Below are 22,442 nucleotides of genomic sequence, written 5' to 3'. Positions count from 1 at the left end.
GGACAAGAGTTTCCACTTCTAAGAATCTCAACTATATTCAACGTAGATTATTTCCAACCCTCATAGAAATCTCACAGAATGGTCTATTATTGGCAAAGAAACTGAGGCTTGAAAAGGTGACATAATTTGCCCAGGGTTTTATCGCTAGTGAGGGGCAGCGCAAGGACTATCCAAACCATATAACGACACCACCACGACAGTGAACACATATAAATATTTAGGCATTTAATATTAGGTATTTAATATTTAGGTATATAAATATTTAGGTAGGTATTATCATCAATATTGTACAAACGGGAAACTGAGGCACGGAGAGGCTAACTCACCCACAGTGACAAAGGTGATGAGTGACGGCACTGACTCTAACCTGGGTTCATTGGACTGTGGGTTTACTCTTCTTTATAACACACTGCCTCTCAGACTAGAGCTGAGTAGAACAAAGTGGGGGAGGGGATTTTTATTTATGTATTATTTATTAATTTATGGACATGACCATTATACCTTTGCCCCAGACATGATTTGAGGTGGCCAGAGAGTCTAAGTTTCCCCTCCACAAGGATATAACTAACCCATCTTTCTTGTAGGGAAAATAAAGGACTCTAGATTTCATGCATGTCTTTCACAGAAAGTCTGAGTGAATTTTTCTAGATTCTGTCCCTATATCCTTCTCTATAAACCTTCTGAAATGTCTAATTATTTCCTCTTTCAAATTCTCATCACCGCAGGAGATCATGAACAGCTGGTTTTAGACCCAACTCCACCAAAATGGGTTTTCCTCACAACCCATCCTGTCTCAGAAAAGATTTCTAGTTCCCAAAAGGGGTGCTGTGGTTCAAGTGAGTGCCTTCGCCACAAAGTTCCACTTGAGTTTTCTTACTTTTGTGTCCCAGGAATGATGAAGAGTTCCTCTTTTGGAGGCGCTCAACAACTCCATCATCAAACACAACTCAAACCCAAGAGTCTGATTTGCTTGGAGGAAAAGGAAACAGCTGAGGTTTCTGCAGTTAGAATGGGAGGAGTATCCCTCAAGAACTGTCCCACTAGCTAAGAACTAGACTAAGACAGACTTAGATGAACAAGGTCAATGATAACTATGCTCCAAGGTCACCTACTCGCATAGCCCTTTCCAAGTTGCAGGAAAAGGACCAGCACCCAGGGTGTAATGGTCACGTTTCTATAAAATTGTCAAAGTGTTAGATTTATTTCCACCCAAGTCTTGTTATTCCTTCTTTGACTTTCCCTTGGGTCACATGCCTCCTCAGCTCCACTCCTAGTGGGTCACCTCAGTGTGACCTGGATCTGTCCAAGACAGAGAGGAGCTGGAGATGCATTCAGTTTGGGGTTGGTAGAGTATCTTCATGGGATCTGCAGTCATTTCTGTTGAATTAAGTTATTGCTAGGCATTCTGGTGCTAGAGTGGCTTCCAAGAACACTGCTAATCACATAGAGCCAACTCTCCCAGCATCATGATATAAAGTTGTGGGTCTGTGGTGCTGTTGCAGTGGAATTGTGTGTCGGAAGGGGGTGGAACTTAAGGGGGGTGTCAGTGGTTCAGTCCTCTGACTCTTGATTTGAGCTCAGGTTGTGACCTCAGGGTTGTGAGATGGAGCCCCGTGTCCAGCTCTATGCTGGGTGTGGAACCTGCTTAAGATTCTCTCTCTCCCTCAGCACCTCCCCCCAAAACAAACAAACAAAACCCACAAAAACCAAAAACCACACACATAAAAAAAACTGTATGCCTGGCACCAAAATGATGTCAGTTGTAGTAGAATTAGGCTTGGAATGCACATAACGGAAGCCAGTCCACAGAACATTCTCACATTTGTTGGACGTGTGCAGTTACGGGCACAGGATTTAGTTCTCATAGATGCCTAGTCAAAACAGAGCTACTCTTTCACCAGGCATATACTCAGTAATGAAGCATATCCAATTATAAATACCATACATTCCTATGGGAATATTTCCAGGGCGTGAACTTGCAACCACAAGCAGTAACTACTGTGGATGAAGTTGAACCTGGGATGCATCTTGATATGCTATTGAAATACACAGAGACATGCAATAAATAAATAAAATATATATATATATACATATATATATAATTTTAAAATATATATACAACCATACTAGAAGAGTAAAACATTTTTCTCTCCTCTCTATGGAAAAGGATATTACAAAATCACTATCATAGAGACTGGGGATCAAAGAGCATGTGGCCAAAATATGTATGGGAAAATACAAAGGTTTATCAGGCAACAAATGAATTAAAAAATATATATATATGTATATATATATATATATATACATATATATACACACACACACACACACATATATATATATGATTCGATTTGCGATGTTTGTGGTATTTGTCAGCTTTTTACAATTTGTTAATTTGTTCCAATTTATAAATTTTAAACTAATATTCTCATTCCTGCCTAACTATAAATTTATATTCTCCAGCTCACAATAGACCTCCAAAATTACCTATGCTTCAGGCCCCACAAGACCTGGAAAGGTCCCTGACTGGGCATGCTATCTCTGATAACTAGAGCAGAAGGAAGGCAGAAATAAAGTGTATTTCAAACTTTGGCTTATTTAATAGTTAGAGATATTTCTGAATTCAAGTTTTAGTTCTATGAATTTGCCTTTTTTTAAAACAGATTTTATTTATTCATTTGTTTCTTCAGAGAGCATTCACATGAGTGGGGGAGGGGCAGAGGGAAAGACAAAGAGCGAGTCCCAAGCAGACTCCCCGCCGAGCATGGAGCCCCATGCAGGTCTTGATCAAGGACGCTGAGATCACGACCTGAGCCAAAATCAAGAGTCAGCCACCCAATCGACAGAGCCACCTGGTTGCCCTGCTGTGAGATTCCTTTTTGACTGTTTTCTTGAAGCGTAGTTTGCATTCAGACATATGCAGAAGTCTTTAATTACAATAATTTTTGACAAATGTATGCATGAGACAATACAAAGTACATACATTGGTCACTGCCCCCAGTTCCTGGCACAGAACTCCTAAAATACTCATAAATTCCTAAGTGATAAGAGCACAAGAAGCATCTTCTGTTCTAATGAGATGACTCTGGTGGGCGCCTGGATGGGGGGGGCCAGTCAACCGAAAAGACCACAAGCCATGATTAGAAGCTGAGAATTTCATCCCCACCCTTCATCCTCCAGAGAGGGGATAGGGGCTAGAAATGGAGTCAATAATTGATCAGACCCATCTTAGCAAGCCTCCATAAAATCCCAATAGCATAACGTTCCGAGGTTTCCAGGTTGGCACACACATCCACACCGGGAGGAGGATGCACTTCAACTCCATGGGGACAGAAGCTCTTGTGCTTGGGACCCTCCCAGACCTTGTTCCATGTATCTTTTCATCTGGCTGCTCATTTGTATCCTTTCTCTTATTTTTTAAATTAACATAATAATGTATTATTTGCCCCGGGGCACAGGGGCAAATACAAGTCTGTGAATCATCAGGCTAACACATTTCACAGCACTCACCGTAGCATGCACCCTCCCCCAATGTCCATCACCCAGCCACCCTCTCTCTCTCCTCCACCCCCCAGCAACCTTCAGTTTATTTCATGAGATTACGAGTCTCTTACGGTTTTTCTCCCTCCAGATCCCACCTTGTTTCATTTTTTCCCGCCCTATCTCCGACGACCCTCAACCCTGCCTCTCAAATTCCTCATATCAGAGAGATTATATGATAACTGTCTTTCTCTGATTGACTTATTTCACTCAGCATAATATCCCCTAGTTCCATCCATATCGTTGCAAATGGCAAGATTTTGTTTCTTTTGATGGCTGCATAGTATTCCATCGTATATATATACCACATCTTCTTTATCCATTCATCTGTTGATGGACATCTAGGCTCTTTCCATAGTTTGGCTATTGTGGACATTGCTGCTATAAACATTCAGGTGCATGTGCCCCTTTGGAACACTACATTTGTACGTTTAGGGTAAATCGCAAATCTCCTATTTTTTAATAAACTGGTAAATATAAGTAAATGTCTCCCTGAGTTCTGTGATCTGTTATCAAACATGAGGAGCTGTAGTGGGCACATCTGATTTGTAGCCAAGTGGGACAGACATCATGGGTCTACTTCTCGTGACTGCCATGGGAGTGGGATGCGAGCAGGTTTGTGGGACTGAGCCCTTAACCTGTGGGATTGAATTGAAGCGTAGATTACCCAGTTGGTGTTGCAGAGAATTGTTTGGCGTGGGAAAAATTCCCACATACTTGGTGACCAGAAGGGTCCAAAGTGACCCATGGGAGAGTAAAGGAGACCCTGGAGAAACTCAGGAGGGAAAGACTGGGTTTTAACCTACACAGGAGGAAAACTATAGATTTTTCCAACTCGGTACAAACGCGTGAAACTAACACCCAAGTAAAGATATGACATTTTTTCACCCCCCAAATTCCTTTGTGTCACTTCCCAGTAAATCCTCTCACACCAGAGGAAATTGACACTCTGATTTTTATCTCCAGAGATTAGTTTGCTGTCCTTGAACTTCACAGAAGTGGAATCATGATGTATTACTGAGCGATTTCTTCACTCAGAGTGTTTCTGAGATTCACGCCTGCTGCTGCAAATGTCAGTAATCTCTTCCCTTTTATTGCTGACCACTTTTCCATTGTATCTGTATCACGATTTATCCATTCTTCTGCCACCCATTTGGGTTATTTTCAGGTTTGGGCGTTGTGAACAAAGGTGCTATAAATGTGTGTAGAGTAGTTTTGTGAAGATAGATTTTCTTTTCTCTTGGAAATATACCCAAGCGTGGAATCGCTGGGTCTCTGAGAGCCAGATATTTAACTATAAGGAACTGTCAAAACTTTTTCCAAAGAGATTGTACCATGTTATACACCCATCAGCAGTTAAGGAGAGCTCCATGGTTTCATCCGCTCGTCAATATTCTAATGGGTGTCAAGTGGTGTCTTGTTGTGGTTTGAATTTACATTTCTTGATTAACAAGGACATCGAATACCTTTCCCTATGCTCACTATCCAGTCCTGTATCTTCCTTGGTGAATGGTCCCTCCATGTAATCCGTTTTTAAAAATTTATCAATTTTGATTTGGATTGTCTTTTGTTAATGAGTGGTAGGAGTTTATAAACTCTGGATGTAAGTCCTTTGAGATACACATTTAGAAACATAATATTTTGGGGGAGCCTGGGGGAGCCTCAGTTAAGTGTCTGACTCCTGGTTTTGGCTCAGATCATGATCTGGGGGTCATGAGATCAAGCCACACATCAGCATGGAGCCTACTTGAGACTCATTCCCCCTCCGTTTTCCTACCCTCTGCTTCTTGTGCTCTCTAAAATAAATAAATAAAATCTTTAAAAAAAAACAAAACATCTCCTTTCAGTCTGTGCTCTGTCTTCATTGCCTATTTTTTTTTTTTACACTTTTTTCTTTTGGAGTAATTGTGGAGTTCAGAAGAGTGGCCAACATGGTAGAGAGAGCTCCCATGAACTTTTCACTTGGCTTCCACTAAAGTTAGAATCTTACATTTTCCACAAATTTTTCTCTTTATCTTTGGCTTTCAGCACCTGTGTTTATTTTACTGAGTTTGTGGAGATTTCTGGATGTGAAGATCAATGTTGTTCACCAAATTTGGGGCATACTCAACCATTATTTCTCCTTCCTCTCTCTCCTCTCCTTCCCACTATGTGTCTGTGGTATGCTTAACAGTGTCCCACGTAGCTCTGAGACTCTGCTCACTTGGTCATTTTTTTCTCTTCAATCTTCAGATTACATAATCTCTATAAATTTACCTTCCAAATTGTTGACTTTCTTTTGCCTGCTCTCATGTAATGTTAAACCTGTCCAGTGAGTGTTTTATTTCTGTTACATTTTTCAATGCCAGAATTTCCATTTGGTTTTTTTATAATTTATATTTATCGTACTGATACATTTTTCAAGATTTTATTTATTTGAGAGAGAGCATGAGCAGGGAGAAGAGGGACCCTGAGATCGTGACCTGAGCCAAAGGCAGACGCCCAACCAAATGAACCACCCAGGCAACCCTGTATTGATATTTTCTATAAGATATTGTCATCATTCCTTCCATTACTTCTTTCAGAACGGTTTCCATTAGCTTTTTTTTTTTTTTTTTTTAAAGATTTTATTTGAGAGAGAGCAAGAGCATGAGTTGGGGGTGGAATTCTTATATATCAGCTTAAATGACTGAGCCACCCAGGCGCCCCTCTGTTAGTTCTTTGCACATATTTATAATCACCACTTTGTGGGTCTTCTCTCTGCATGTTCCATAATTATTTGTTGAAAACTGTACATTTTAGATAGTGTATGGTAGCAATTCTGATCACCTAGCAATGTTGATTTCCTCTACTCCAGGGCATGTTGTTGTCTGCTCATTTGTTCAGTGACTGGCTGCAATATTTTAGTGATGTCTACACCCCCCTCCCCAACAAGTGAAGCCTCTGATGTTGCTTCTCAGAGGGTGTAGCCTTGGGCAGGTGCACTGTCATCCTGGTATGGCTGAGGCTTTTGCAGGACTCCCTGGGACTGGCCCTTCCTCTGCTCATGCCTGCTGTCAGGTTCACTAAGTGCCAGCTGATTACTCTACTGTTTCACCGCCCTGGGGTATACATTGCTCCATAGTCTGATCTGATCAAATTGGCCCCATCGCAAGGGTTGTTTTTGAGATCGGTCTTTGAGGTTTGTTCTGACCTCAGGAGGGTTCTTTGTAGTTGTCTCTCCCTGGATTTTCTGGTTAGGTTAGCTGGCCTCTGGTTGACCTTGTGGCTCTAATGGAGCTACCAGCCTCTTCCCAGTGTTGCTGCCAAATAGCCATTATTTTTGAGAGTGTCCTCAGTATTGAATTTCCTCCTGCTCTATTTCAGATTGTTCTTTTTGGGGGAGAGCTTGGATGCTCCCTAATCTTATGGACTGCCTCTCCCCTCTGGGCAAAATCTCTGGAGCTGGCTTCCTTCAGACTGACACCCTACCTTAGGAGTAGGCTGCTGGGAGATGAGCCCTTACACTCTGAGTTTGGGCTGGGTGGAGGAAGGGCGTCCTATCTCTCAGACATGCTCACCAGGAATTTAGCTTTGACAACTCGGAAATTCTCACTTTTTCCATTAGCTGCCATCCAGCTTTGGGGCCAGAAGGTGCGGGAGCATTAGTACTACCCTGCATTCTCCCAGGCTAGCTCCTGGGTTGAGCAGGTGTATTCATCTGCTCAATAACAGAAAGATCATAGAAGAGATCACTTAGACAACAGAAACGTATTCCCTCAGTTTCTAGAGGCTGGAAGTCTGAGAACAGAGTGCCAGCTTAGTAGTGTTGGGGGAGGACTTCCTTCCTGGCTTGTGAACGACCCTCTTCTCAGCGTGTCCTCACAGGGTGAAGAGAGAGGGACGAGCAGGCTGGTTTCTCTTATCATGGCACTAATCCCAACAAGAGGGCCCCAACTTCATGATCTAATCTAAACCTAATTACCTCCAAAGGCCCCGCCTCTAAATACCATCACACCGTGGGTTAGGGCTTCCACCTATGAATTTGGTCGGGGGGGGGGGGGAGGGGGCAGGGAGGCACATTTAGTGTATATCAGCAGGGTTCAGGATTCTTTGAGAAGGTCCTGGAGCAGAAAAGCAGAAAAACCTGGCATACCCTTGGGGTGAGATCCTAGTAGCATAAATATATATATACATTCAGATGTATACATATATTTTATATATGTGTGTGTGTGTGTGTATATATATATATCCCATGCACTGGAATATGCTGGTTAGATTTTTTTATAATCTCATTTTTTCCCATTTGACTTGTGCCCTGTGTTGGACCAAAAGTCACATCAGCTAGTTTTAGTGTAGTTTTATGTATTGTTTTTATATATCCTTAAGTTTCTGATTTATAAAGGTAGTTTTGATGTTCTTTGGGTCATATTCATCCATAACTGATGTATTATCATTGTGAATTGTGGCTCCTGGCATTATCCTGTATCTGAAAGAGGACTTCAGCGATTTCCACCTTGACCTCAAACTTTCTAATGGAGAAGTCCTTCTTTGCAGCTCATCTCCTAAGTCAGGCAAAGACCCTGCAAGCAGAGCATCCCCCTAAGGGAAACAAAACTCGCCCCTCACGTAACAAGGACTGCCCTGAACCAGTGAGACCCCGCATGACTGGCCCCAAGACAGTGATCATCCTGACCTTTACTGCCCACCTGCAGGTACCCACCAACCTCTGTCCCACATTTTCCTTCTATAAACCTGGAAGTATTGGGGGCACCTTGCCCACAGTGTTTGAGATGCCAGTCCGCCATCTTCCCCCGGGGGGGGGGCGGTGGCCTCACTGAAATAAATCCCTTTCTCGTTTCACCACCACGGTCTCTCTGCCTTTGGATTTTGTCAGCGGCAAGTGGCCAAATCTGGTTTGTTTGGGCCCTGCCCCCACTCCCCTCCCCCTGCCCCCCAGCCAGGTACCCTTGCACCCCTGCACCCCAGCCACATATTCTGCTCTCTCATTTAACACTTTTTGTCCAAATGCAACATTTCCTGATATCATGATCAGAACATCTGCTATCTTATTTTCATATTTGCCTGCTATATCTCTGCAATGCTCTAGCACTAGCCATTCTGAATGAATTCGATTTAGGTGTATCTCTGAACACAGCATGGAGTGGGGTTTTGTTTGATGAATCTGAAAATCTTTTTCTTTTAATAGATAAGTTTCTACTTACACCTATTGAGACAGGGGACAGGTAGGGGTTTTTAAATTTTTGTTTTTGTTTTTTTTTTAAAGATTTTATTTATTTATTTGTCAGAGAGAGCAAGAGTGCACAAGCAGGGGGAGCAGCAGGCAGAGGGAGAAGCAGGCTCCCTGCTGAGCAAGGAGCCTGATGCAGGGATTCCATCCCAAGACCCTGGGATCATGAGACAATTACGGTTTTAAATCTATTTTAATGTTGTATTTATTGGGTGTTTGGCTTTATTTAATATGTCCTGATGCAGGGATTCCATCCCAAGACCCTGGGATCATGAGACAATTACGGTTTTAAATCTATTTTAATGTTGTATTTATTGGGTGTTTGGCTTTATTTAATATGTTCCTTCTTCTGTGCAGTATGTTCTCTTAGCTCTTTTAAAATTTTCTTTGATGTTTGGAAAATTTTGAAAATTTGTTCCTGCAGTTATCTTCCCAAATTTCCATATGTCACTCTCCCTGGGTGCAGGGCTGTGTCCACGTTCCCACTGGTATAAGGACACCAGTTACACTGAATTGGGGTCTACCCTACCCTACCCTGACTTCATCTTAACTAAGTTATATCTGCAGTGACCCTATTTCCAAATACCCACATTCTGAGATCCTGAAGGTTAAGTCTTCAGCATATGCATTGTGAAGAGACACAACTCAACTCATAACTTCCGTCTGTATATCTACTGTGGTTGCCCTCAGACTCTGTCCTTTGATTCTTCAAAGCAGTAAGATTGTGGGTTTCCATCCCAGTTTTTGTCCCCCCTAGGGAGAAGGGCTGTGGGCAGCCCTCAGGCTAAAAGTCATCAAAACAGTAAACTTACCCAGTACAGTGCTCTTCTTCCAAGCGTCCTCCAGTTCGGCCTCTTTTTGGTTGTTCTCCAGCGCCTTCAAGTGGTTGTTTTTATATTGACAGGAATTTATGATCGTTATTTGCTGATCAAAGACTCTGTTCCACCATTAATGCGATACCCGTTCTACATTGTCCTGTGTTTGCTTGCTTGGTGTTGGTGGTGGTGATGGTGGGATCTATTCCTGAGTTTTTGCATTTGGGGCTCTAGACGTGTTTTGTAGCTGCAAATGTTTAAGACCGCTTCATTCTGATCCGTTACCGTGAATCCATTTCGTCCTGCTTCATGTTGCGGAGGGAATTTTTACCAGCTGAAATGTTTTGATTTTTATTTATGTTCCTTTTATATATTGGCTTTGTTTAGGTGTGATCTACCATCCATTTGCCATTTATTGAAAATGTCCCGGTTTTGTTTTTTGTTTTGTTTTGTTTTTCCCTTGGCCCGGCAATAATAGGCAAAGATAAGGAAATTGCATTTTGCAGTTCAAGCGCGCCCTCTTCTGTTGATTTACAAAATTGGAGTTTCTTTAGTAATCCCACTTTTGGTGAGCGTAGATTGGGTATCTTTTGCTTTTGTTCTACTAGTTATTACTTTTCATTAAAAAACATATGCCTAACTTCCTGGGGGGCTAGTAAGTTTTTATTTCTTGATGTGTGTGATAGCTGGAAGGGTGTGTTCACTTATTGGAAATTTAGTGAGCTGTACACCAATGAATAATGTCAAGAATAAAATGGCATTATGTTTGAGAAAATTATTTTCTACCGTCCACTTCTGTTATGACTGATCTACCATTTTTTCCCATCCGTTACTCTAAAAATTATATTTTGTACATATGCCTAAAGATATTTACAAATACACTTAATAGTATCTTACAGTAACTTGTTTTCAAATCACTTGATGCTTCTTGCCAGTCTGTTCAAACCATGTCTCTGTCACTCAGGAATTCTGTATCTTGATTTATCCTGCAGGTGGTTGAAGTATAACATCAAGTAATTTTTAGTGGCAAATAGCCACAATCAAGGAGCACGCGTTCATACACCCGCTGTTAAAGCTGGTACAACATTCCATATCTAAGAGTGTCCATCACTTCAAAGAAGAAGAAAATTTGCCAGATCGCAAATATATCCCCTCAAAACTTGTTAGACAATATTCCCTTATTTTCTGATCACATTCTGTGGTGGACTATGAAGCCAGCCTGGTTTCCAAAAATGCCAGTGTCTAATTCTTTTGTTGCTAGTGTATAAAAATACAATTGACTTTTAAATACTGATCTTATATCTAATAACCCTGCTAATGCACTTATTGATTATAATAGTCGGTTGATTCTTTTGAATTTTCTACATACATAATTGTGTCATCCCTGAACTATGGAAATTCTATAAATTCTACTTGCTTCTATCTACTAGGACTCTCTTATCCTGCTTTACTGTGAGGTCTACTTCCCTGGGTTTCCCTTGTCTTACATATCCTGGCACCTCGAACCCTGCCTGAATGACCTATTCTCTAAATATTTAAAACAGGTTTTTAGCTATACCAACTTTGACCGTTATTTTCAGTAGAAGAATTAATCTGCTATTAGCTATTCCACTCCAGCTAAGCCCTTGTTTGTAAACTTTACTTTCCACCTATGCATTTATAGATTCATTCTTTATCCTTAAATCTTTTAAAAAAATATATTTATTTGAGAGAGAGTGAACGTGAGAGAGAGCACAAAGGGGGAGTGGGTAGGAGCAGAGAGAGAGGGAGAAGCAGACTTTGCTGCCCAAAAAGGGGCTTGACCCCAAAAGGGGCTCCATCCCAGAGACCCCTGGATCATGACCTGAGCCGAGGCAGCCACTTAACAGACTGAGCCTCTCAGGCACCCCTTATTTCCCTGAAATCTTAACGCTTACAAAGGAACATGTTGGGATTGATTGCTTTCCGTTTATTCGTTGTTCCGTGGGAATCTTTTTGGGTCTTTACTGGGTTCCATCCACTATTATTCCATTTCCTTTTTTCCTAAGTCAATGAAAATAGACAACCAAGGAGCAATCCCTTCATAGCTGCATCATTAAAACCAACTTCCTACCTGCCTTCGCTGTCTGTGACCAGAGGATCTCTCTTCCAGTGAAAGAACCACCCCTCCCCTGTGCCCTGGATCAGGCTCCCTCTCCCTCTGAGCGAGTTAACCTCTTTAGCTCCTGCAGTAGTTTCTCCCATGGCTGCTCAGCATCAGCAAACAAGCACGCCCCACGGATCTCCCATCCTGCAGGTAAGAAGATCTGCCTTTACCACGTCTCCTCCAAACTCTGTGCCATTCTCCTTCAGAGTGAAACTTATCATGAAAATTCCCTTTAATCTCTTCGTCTATTTCCTCCCATCCCCCCCCCTACCCCCACCCCCCTCAGTGTGACTTTTTCCTCCAGAACGCCATTGAGACTTACCTGGTCACAGCACTTGTCAAATACAATCATGGCTTCACATCTCAATCTCTGAACTGCATTCAGTCACACTTTCTTCTTTGACTTCTATGACCACATATTAGCCCAGTTTTTCTCCTACCTTCATTTTTTTTTTTTTTAACCTAGCTATAGTCTCTCTAGATGATGGAGTCATGAATAAGTCCTTTGGCTTGTTAATCATTTATATGTTAGTGAATCCCAAATAGATACACATCCAGCTCTGGACATTCCCCTGAGACATGGGGCTGTCCATCCAGTGATTTAACACATGCACAGAGATACCTAAAGCTACTAAGGAAAGAAATGAGTTTCATTTCCTTCCTTCAAGCCTATTAATCCTCCCTTTACCCCCATTTCAGTAAATAACTTTATCGTATATTCAGTGGTCCAGTCCAAAGCATAAGACTCATCGGCAATCCCTCTTTCCTTCATCCCCCATTTTCCAGCCTTCCACACACCCTGTCAGATGCACCTGCAGAACACATTTCCCCAAATCCCACTTGTGTTTGCTTTGCCTGTTCCTGCTGACGTTCAACTCACCACCATACTTCACCATTACTAGCTCTCTAATTGGGCACTGGGGTTTCATGCAGCAGTAGGCATTATCCCTTTAAGATGTGATCAATATCATCCTCCTAAACTCACCACAGACTGCCTCAAAGTCAACTCCAAGTTCTGCACCACAGTCTACAATTTGTACATGCTCTGGCCCCTGCCCAACCACAAAAACCCAGAAAGAATAATCCTATTACATCCCCACAAAGTGAGAAGCTCTAATAGCTATCACACTCCATATATTATTTTGTTTACACACTGTTTTTCTAGTTATGAAATAGATCATAAAGAATGAACATTACTGTGGGGAAGTGATGACGGCACACAGTGACATGTAACATAGTCCTCCTTTTTCAAAAACCCTCCTTTCTAACACAGACAGCCATCCATGAACAAAAGCACCTTTCGTGCTTGTGGGAGTTGTTGGATTCTTTACTATCCAAGCACCAAGGGACCCAGAAGAAGTCTCACCTACCTGTGCATCCAGTAAGAGGCAGACAGACCTCCGTATGGGCTGTGGAGCCAGGAGAGCCAGTTAACCTGCCCAGATTCCTCTGGCCATGGGGGAAGGAGGGGGTAGTGGGGGACTGGAGAGTGCTGACCTGGGCAGATACCCATGCACAGGAGGAGAATTTGCAAAAGTCCAGCCTTCCTGAGAGGAAATTCCAGCACGCCATTCTAGAAAAAAAATTTCTTTTGGTCGTAGCAAAGGGGGCAGTGAGAGAAATTTTCCCAGCTCCCCTCCCCCTCTAGCCCCCTAGGAAACACTGCCAGGCTTATCTATCTATCCAGGGATGGTGGTGACTTCTCTTAGGGGGGAGAAGGATAGCAGTGAGTGAATGCCTGGCCATCCCAGTTGTGCAGGATGTGGCTGGAGAAACCCATTTATTTCCAACAGCACCCAGAGTACTGAAGCAGGACCCCCATGACTGGAGGGGAAGAGAGGAGATGGGGAAAGAGGCAGACATGGGACATCTTTCCTGCTGATTGCACTCGGCCAGAAGTCCACCCACAAGCCCCTGGGAGTACCAGATCGTCAGGCACCCCCAGTGTCTCCAGTGCTAACCCCACATGTCCCCTCACTCTGCAACAATTCCCTGTGCACGCTTCCAAGTGTGGCTGTAAGAGCAAGATCCTGGAAACAAAGAAAGGGCTCAGAAAACAGGCCGCAGTATGTGGGCAAGGGAGAAGCCACAAACTTGAGCTACAGTGCCACCTTCTGGACAAGAAAAGAGAGGTTTCCGTAGCCAGCCAGGTGACTTTAAAAAACCAGAGAAGACAAAAGGTTAAGAATCTTGCCACTTGAAGGAAGAGAAGGAGTGGAGCAGGTAGATAAAACCTCAGATAATAACCATCAAACAGAATGTCCCATCTGAAAGCAACCAGCAAAGATTTCAGAAGTGCCTGCTACTTCAAATGCAAAAGCGGCAATGCAAAACTACAAGGCCCCTAAAAAACCAAAGAAACCTGCCATCACCAAAAAAAGCAATAATTCTCCAAAAACTGAGCTCAAAAGTAAGGAATTTTGTGGCCCAGCTGATGGAGAATTGAAAATGGCTGTTTTGGAGAAATTTAGCATGCTACAAGAAAACTCAGAAAGATAAGTCAATGAAATCTTGAAAAAAACACATTAAAATGAATTTTGTTCAAAGAGGTAGAAATTAGAAAAAGAACTAGAGATTCCAGAGCTGAAGAACTCAATAAATGACATAAAAAGAATGTAATAGAGAGAAGCTGCAGTAGTCAAACAAGTTAAAATTGGATAAATGAGAGAGGATACAAGTTTTGAAATAACCAACCCAGTTAGAGGCAAACAAAGGAAACAGCGAGAAAAAAAAAAAAAAAAGATTGCATACGTGATCTATGGGATTCTATCAAAAGGACAAATATTAGAATAATTGGGATTCCAGGAAGAAAAGAGAGGGAGAAGAGAACTGAAAATTTGCTTAAGGAAATAGTAGCTCAGAACTTCCCAAACCTGGGAAGAGAACTGGACATCCAAATATGTGAAGCTAATAGATCAGCTAATTTTTAAAAAGTTTTAAAATTTATTTTTAAGTAATTTCAACACCCAACATGGGGCTTGAACTCATGACTCCAAGATCCAGAGTTGCATGTTCTTCTGACAAGACCAGTCAGGCACTCCTAAGTCACCCTATTATCCCCATACAAGAAGGCCTTCTCCAAGATACATTATAATGAAATTGTCAAAACTCAAGGAGAAAGAACAAAGTTTAAAAGCAGACAGGGGAGAAAAGATTGTAACCTACAAAGGTACTGTTACTAGGCTATCAGTGGATTTCTCAACAGAAACCCTAAAGATCAGAAAAAAGTCACCAGCCAGAAACAGTCTATCTGGCAAAGTTATCCTTCAGATATGAAGGGAAAAAAAGACTTTCAGAGACAAACAAAAGCAGAGAGACTTCCTGACCACTAGACCTGCCTTGCAAGAAATGTTGAAAAGAATTCTTCAAGCTGAAATAAAAAGAAGTTAATTAGTGACATGAAAACATAAAACAGCACACTGGTAAAGGTACATAGAGAGTCAGAACTAGAAAATTCTAAATCTGTAATAGGATGCTATAATCACTTAACTATAGTATAAAGGTCAAAGCAAAAGAGTATTAAAAATAATTATAGTTATTATAATGTGTTAACAAATACACAGTGTAAAAAGAGGTTAATTGTCATGCCAAAAACATAAAAAGGGGGGGGGGGAGTAAAAGAGTGAAGCTTTTGTAGGCAATTGAAGTTAAGTCACTATCAGCTTAAAATTGGCTGTTTCACCTATGAGATGTCTTTGCAAGACCATGTTTACCACAAAATGAAAACCTAGAGCAGATGCATTAAAGATAAAGAGAAACAGAACATACCGCCATGGAAAATTGCCAGTTTACAAAGGTAGGCAGAGACAGAGGGAAAAGAAACAATGGAAATACAAAACAGCCAGAAAACAAATACTTTAAGCCAAAAAGAATAACAAGAGACAAAAAATGCCATTGTATAATGATACAGTGGTCAATTCATCAAGAACATATAACAGTGATACTATATATCCACCTAATACCAGAGCATCTAGATATGTTAAGCAAAAACCAACAGATCTGAAGGGAGAAGTAGACGACAATACAATAATAATGGAGGACTTGCACACCCCATTTTTAGCAATGGATAGATGATCCAGACAGAAAAATCAATAAATAAACAGTTGATCTGAATGATACAATTCGATCTAATGGACCTAACAGACATTTACCAAACATTCCATTGATTAGATACAAAAGATACATTCTTCTCAAGTACACATGAAACATTCTCCAGGATAGACCATATGATAGGACAGAACACAAGTCTTACCAAATTTAAGAAGATTGAAGTCATTCCAAGTAATTTTTTCCTTTTTTTTTTTTTAAAGAGATTTTATTTATTTGAGGGAGAGAGAGCAGGAGTGGGGAGAGCAGGTGGGGGTGGGGAGCAGACTCCCCGCTGAGTGTGGAGCCTGACTTTGGTCTTGATCCCAGGATCCTAAGATTGTGAGCTGAGCCAAAGTCAGACACTTAACCAACTGAGACACCCAGGTGCCCTGCCAAGTATCTTTTTTTTTTTTTTTAAGATTTTATTTGTTTATTTGAGGGGAGGGGAGCACGAGTTGTAGGGAGAGGGAAAAGAAGATTCCTTGTTATGCAGGGAGCTCTATGTGGGGCTTGAACCCAGGACCCTGGGTTCATGACCTGAGCCAAAGGCAGATTCTTAACCAACTGAGCCACCCAGGTGCCCTGCCAAGCATCTTTTTTTACCATAATGATATGAAAATAGAAATCACGAGAGAAAAGTGGGAAACTCTACAAATAGGTAAAAATTAAACCACACACACCTGAACAACCAGTGAGAGAAGAAACCAAAAGCAAAATCAAAAGATATCTCAAAACAAATGAAAATGGAAACCCAATATACCAAAACCTTTGAAATGCTGCAGAAGCAGTTTTGAGAGGGAAGTTTACAGAAATAAATGCATATATTAAGAAAATAGAAGGATTTCAAACAAATAAAACCCTAACTTTGCACCTCAAGGAACTAGAAGAGGAAGAACTAACTAAGCCTACAGTTAGCAGAAGGAAGGAAATGACAAAGATCAGATGGAAATAAATGAAAGAGAGACCAAAAAGTAACAACAACAAAAAAAAAAATCAACAAAACTAAGAGCTGTTTTTTTGAAAAGATGAACAAAATTGACAAACCTTTAGCATGACCAAGAAAAAAACAGACTCAAATAGAATCAGAAATGAAAGAGGAAACATTATGACTGAAACTGCAGAAGTATGTAGGATCATAAGAGATTACTCTAAACAACTATATTCCAAAAATTGGTCAACTTTAAGAAATTGATAAATTCCTAGAAACATACAACCTACCAAGAATCAATCAGGAAGAAACAAAATCACAATACACCAGCAACAAGTGAGGAGATTGACTCAGTAATCAAAAACCTCCCAACACAGAAAATCCCAGGACAAGATGGCTTCACTGAATTCCACCAAACATTCAGAGAATTAATACCAATCCTTCTCAAACTCTTCTGAAAAGTCAAAGAGGAGGGAACACTTCCAAACTTATTTTATGAGGCCAGGATTACCATGATACCAAAGCCAGATAAGAGCCCTATAAGAAAGGAAAGCTATAGAACCATATCCCTGAGGAATATAGATGCAAAAATTCTCAAAAAAAAAAAAAAACAATTAGCAAACTGAATTCAACAATACATTAAGCAGATTATACATCATGACCAAGAGGGATTTATCCCTGGGATGCAAGGAAGGTTCAACATACACAAATGTAATATACTATATTAATAGAATTAAAGATAAGAACCATATAAACTCAATAGGTACAGAATAAACATTTGACAAAATACAACATCCTTTCATGATTAAAATCCTCAACAAATAGAGAATAGAGGGAACATTCCTTTATATAATAAAGGCCATATATGACAAACTCATAGCTAACATTATACTCAACATGAAGAATTGAAAGCTTTTTTTCTAAGATCAGAAACTGGACAGGGTGCCTACTGTCACTACTCTAGAAATCCTGGTAGATAATATAGGCAAGACAAAGAAATAAAGGCACCCAAATCACAAAGAAAGAAGTAAAATTCATTATTTGCCAATGATACAGATCTTATTTATAGAAAACCCTAGAGACTCAGCAACAACAAAAATACTACTGGAACTAATCAGTGAATTCAGTTAAGCCGCAGCATATAAAATCAACATAGAGAAACCAGTTGTGTTTCTAAACACTAACAACAAAACATCTGAAAATAATAAAGTATCAAAACATCAAAAAACAATAAAATACTTAGGAATAAATTTAACCAAGGATACGAAAAATCTGTGCAGTGAAAGATGACAAGATCTTGATGACAGAAATTGAAGAAGGTACAAAGAAATGGAAAGATACCTAATGTTTATGGATCGGAAGAATTAAAATATTCAAAATGCCTATACTACCCAAAGCCATCTCTAGATTCAATACAATTCCTACCAAAATTCCAATTCCATGGTCAAAATTCCATTTTTTTTTTACAGAAATAAAGACAAAATCCTAATATTTGTACGGAACACAAAAGACTGTATAGCCAAAGCAATCAGAAGGAGAACAAAGCCAGAAGCAACATATTCCCTGATTTCAAACTACTATAAAGCTATAGTAAGTAAGACAGTATGGTACTGGCATAAAAATAGACATACAGACCAATGGAACAGAATAGAGAGCCCAGAAGTAGACCTCCACACACTCCACAAGGGAACCGAGGACACTCCATGGAGGAAGGATAAACTCTTCTACAAATGACATTGGGAAAACTGGATAACCACATGCAAGAAACATGAAGTTGGATCCTAATCTAACACCACTCATAAAAATAAATTAAAATTGATTAAAGAATTAAATTAAATGTTAAGATTGATACCATAAAATTCTTAGAGGAAAACATTGGGAAGAAGCTCCTTGACTTTGCACTGGGCAACGATGTTTTGGATATGACACCAGAAAAACAAAAGCAAAAAATCAGCAAGTGAAATACATTAAACTAAAAAGCTTCTACACAGCAAAAGAAACCATCAACAAGGGGCCCCTGGCTAGCTCAGTTGGAAGAGCATGTGACTCTTGATCTCAGGGTCATGAGTTCAAGCCCCATATTGGGTACAGAGATTACTTAAACTTTAAAAAGATAAAAAAAAAAAGAGAAACAATCAACAAGATGAAAAGGTAACCTATAAAATGGGATAAAATATTTGCAAACCATATATCATATATAAGGGATTAATATCCAAAATATCTAAATAACTCATATAACTCAACAACAACAATCTTACTTTTAAAAACTGGCAGAGGAACTAAATGGACATTTCCCAAAGAAGACATTCAAATAGCCAACAGGTACATGAAAAGATGCTCAACACCACTAATTATCAGAGAAATGTGGATCAAGTCCACAGTGAACTATCGATTTAATCTGCTAGCTGCCACCAAAAAGACAAGACACTGGGGGACCTGGGGGGCTCGGTTGTTTAAGTGTCTGCCTTTGGCTCAGGTCATGATCTCGGGGTTTTGGGATGGAATCCCACATCAGCATCCCTGCTCAGTGGGGAGTCTTCTTCTCCCTCTCCCTCTGCTTCTCCTCCTGCTGGTACTTACTCTTCCTATCTCTCTCAAGTAAATAAACAAAATCTTAAAAAAAAAAAAAGACATAACAAGCATTGGCAAGGATGTAGAGACAAGGGAATCTTATACCCTATTGGTGGGAATGCAATTGGTTCAGCCACTGTGAAAAATAGTATGAAGTTTCCTTTAAAGGATCCATGGGCGCCTGGGTGGCTCAGTGGGTTAAAGCCTCTGCCTTCAGCTCAGGTCATGATCCCAGGGTCCTGGGATCGAGTCCCGCATTGGGCTCTCTGCTCAGCAGGGAGCCTGCTTCTCCATCTCTCTCTGCCTGCCTCTCTGCCTACTTGTGATCGCTCTCTGTCAAATAAATAAATAAAATCTTTAAAAAAAAATTAAAGGATCCAGCAATTCCACATCTGGGTATATATCCAAAAGAAATGAAAACAGAAGTTTGAAGAGACATATGCACTCCCATGCTCAGTACAGCCATTATTCACAAAAGCGAAAATATGGAAACAGTCTAAGGGTTGATCAACAGATGAATGGATAAAAAAAAAGTGGTGGCATATATATGTATATATACACATATGTATACAGGCAAATGCATAGGTATATATGACCATATTCAACCATGAGAAAGAAGAAAATCCTGCCAACATGCAACAACACGGATGGACCTTAAGGGCATTATGCTAAGTAAGGTAAGTCTGACTGAGAAAGACAAATACTATATGGTATCAATTAAATATGGAATCTGAAAATGCCAAACTCATGAAAAACAGAGAGTAGAAAGGTGACTACCAGAGGTTGGAGGGTGTAAAAATTGGGAATATGTTGTTTAAAGGTACAAACTGGGAACTAGTAGATAAATAAGTCCCATAGAGCTAATGCACAGTATAGTGATTATAGTCAATACTGGATTAGAGACTTTAAAGAGTTCCTAAGAGACTAGATCTGAATTATTCCCATCACACACACACACACACACACACACACAATTATGAAACATGATAGAAGTGTTAACTAACCCTCTGTGGTAGCATGTCACTATTATTTAAATGTATTCATCTTAATGTCTAGGTATGTTTGTGTTGTCCCTAGTTTTAGGCTTTTGTAAACAATATTTCTATGACTATTCTAGTACATGTCTTGTGGGAGCGGAATTGCTGAATTATGGGAACCATGCAGAGTCATCTCTACTCCGTAATGTCAAACTCTTCAAAAGTCATTGTAAATTGTACTCCCAAAACAGCATGAGTTTCAGCCAACTTTTACCTTGGCTGTATCAGCTTTTGGTACTGTACTTTTTCCTTTCAGCCAGTCTGGTGGGTATATGAGAGACTCATTTTTTGTTTTTAAAGATTTATTTGTTTGACACAGAGAGAGAGGGAGAAAGCAAGCACAAGCAGTGGGAATGGCAGGCAGAGGAGAAGCAGGCTCCCTGCTGACCAAGGAGCCCAGTGTGGGGCTCGATCCCAGGAGCCGGGGATCATGACCCAAGCCAAAGGCAGATGCTTAACAACTGAGCCACCCAGGTGCCTCTGTTTTTGTCTTAAGACTTTATTTTTTTAAGAAGGAGAGCATGAGTTGGGGGGTGAGCAGGAGAGGGAGGAGCAGTCTCCCCTCTGAGCAGGGAGGCTGATATGGGACTTCATTCCGGGACTCGATCCTGGGACTCCAGGATCACGACCTGAGCCCAAGGCAGATGCTTAACCGACTGAGCCACCCAGGCACCCCCATTTTGGTTTTGTTAACTAAGTAGATTGACCACCTTTACATGTTGATTTCCTTTGTTAGGATGATGGGGTTATACATGTTCCCCCAACATGGTTATTAAAAGGGATGGCTTATATTCCCTAACATGTCACTTAGGACAATAAATTACATGGCACCCTATTCCTTGTGGCGTTCCTTCCCCAACAAGGAAATTTCTTTCTTGCTCTTTAGGATTAAGGATAATACTCCTGTGCTCAAGCAGCTCTAAGGGAAGAAGAAAAAATTGGAGTAGATGCAGAGGATGGAGTGAAAAATAAATGGAAAGGAAACCAAACTTTACTAACTATGATGACTCAGTCTGACTCAGGGGGACCATTTCCAAAACAATGTGAGATGGAGCCTTCTCATGGGCACAGGCAGATGGACCTGATCATAATCAAACAGCGTGGAAGGATTTGCTCATTTATTTCCCAGAAGTGACTCGAGCACATTATTTGAAAGCCGGTCACCAGCATCTACTGCAACCACTCCTTTCCCTCTCAATCTGTAATAGTTCTCTTAAAAACTGGCAGGTGAAATGAAACAGTACTGTGCTGACATTGAGACCATGCTGTGAAGTCCCCTAGTCTTTTATATTTTTTTAAAGATTTACTTGTTTATTTGAGAAAAAGTGGGTGTGGGAGGCAGAGGGAGAAAGGATATTAAGCAGACTGGGCCCTAAGTGCAGAGTTTGCACTTAGGACTCCAAGACCAAGACCTGAGCCAAAATCAAGAGTAGGACAGTTAGCTGACTGCATTACCCAGGTGCCCCTCCCCTCCCCTTAATAATAATATTACAATATAATAATAATATAATAATATAATGCTATAATAATAGCATTATTATGCTATAATTCAGTAACATCTTCATTATAATTTATGTTGGGGGATATTTGCATTTGTTAAAATGGTTTATAATGCTTATAATGTTCTAGTCTTTTCCCTCAAGGAAGAAAAAAAAATACCTGAGGAAGCATCCCTCCCAAGCTGTTTACAGAAAACCTAGGGGGCCCATCGAGGCTGAGTGGTTCCTAGTCACTAAGGAGAGAAAGCAGATCGATTGCCTCAGAACTTCTGAGTCCATGGTTTAGCCGAGCACAGGTCCCAGCAAAGCACATTTTCTTCCTAATACGAGCTAATGGGGTTACGGTACCCACTTGTGCTGAAGACCAAATGGTAAGCTGTTTTCTTGCTTGATATTCTTCCATCATTTCAAATATGAGCTATTTCTATATTCCATGTGTCCCAAACTGCATGTTGGGAGAATATCCATCAGCGTGTTATGGAGACCACATGGCCATATCGTCCAATATGGTAGCCACTTGTCATGCTTAACTATTTCATTTTAATTACACACAATTTAAAAATTCAGTTGCTCAGTTTCCCCAGCAGCAGTTCAAGTACTCAGTAGCCACATGTGGTTGGAGGCCACCA

The sequence above is a fragment of the Lontra canadensis genome, unplaced genomic scaffold, assembly GCF_010015895.1.
Source record: "Lontra canadensis isolate GAN:19392208 unplaced genomic scaffold, GSC_riverotter_1.0 scaffold2, whole genome shotgun sequence".
In the NCBI taxonomy this organism is placed as follows: domain Eukaryota; kingdom Metazoa; phylum Chordata; class Mammalia; order Carnivora; family Mustelidae; genus Lontra; species Lontra canadensis.
The sequence above is the reverse complement of the archived record's forward strand: the minus strand, read 5'-3'. Positions refer to the sequence as shown.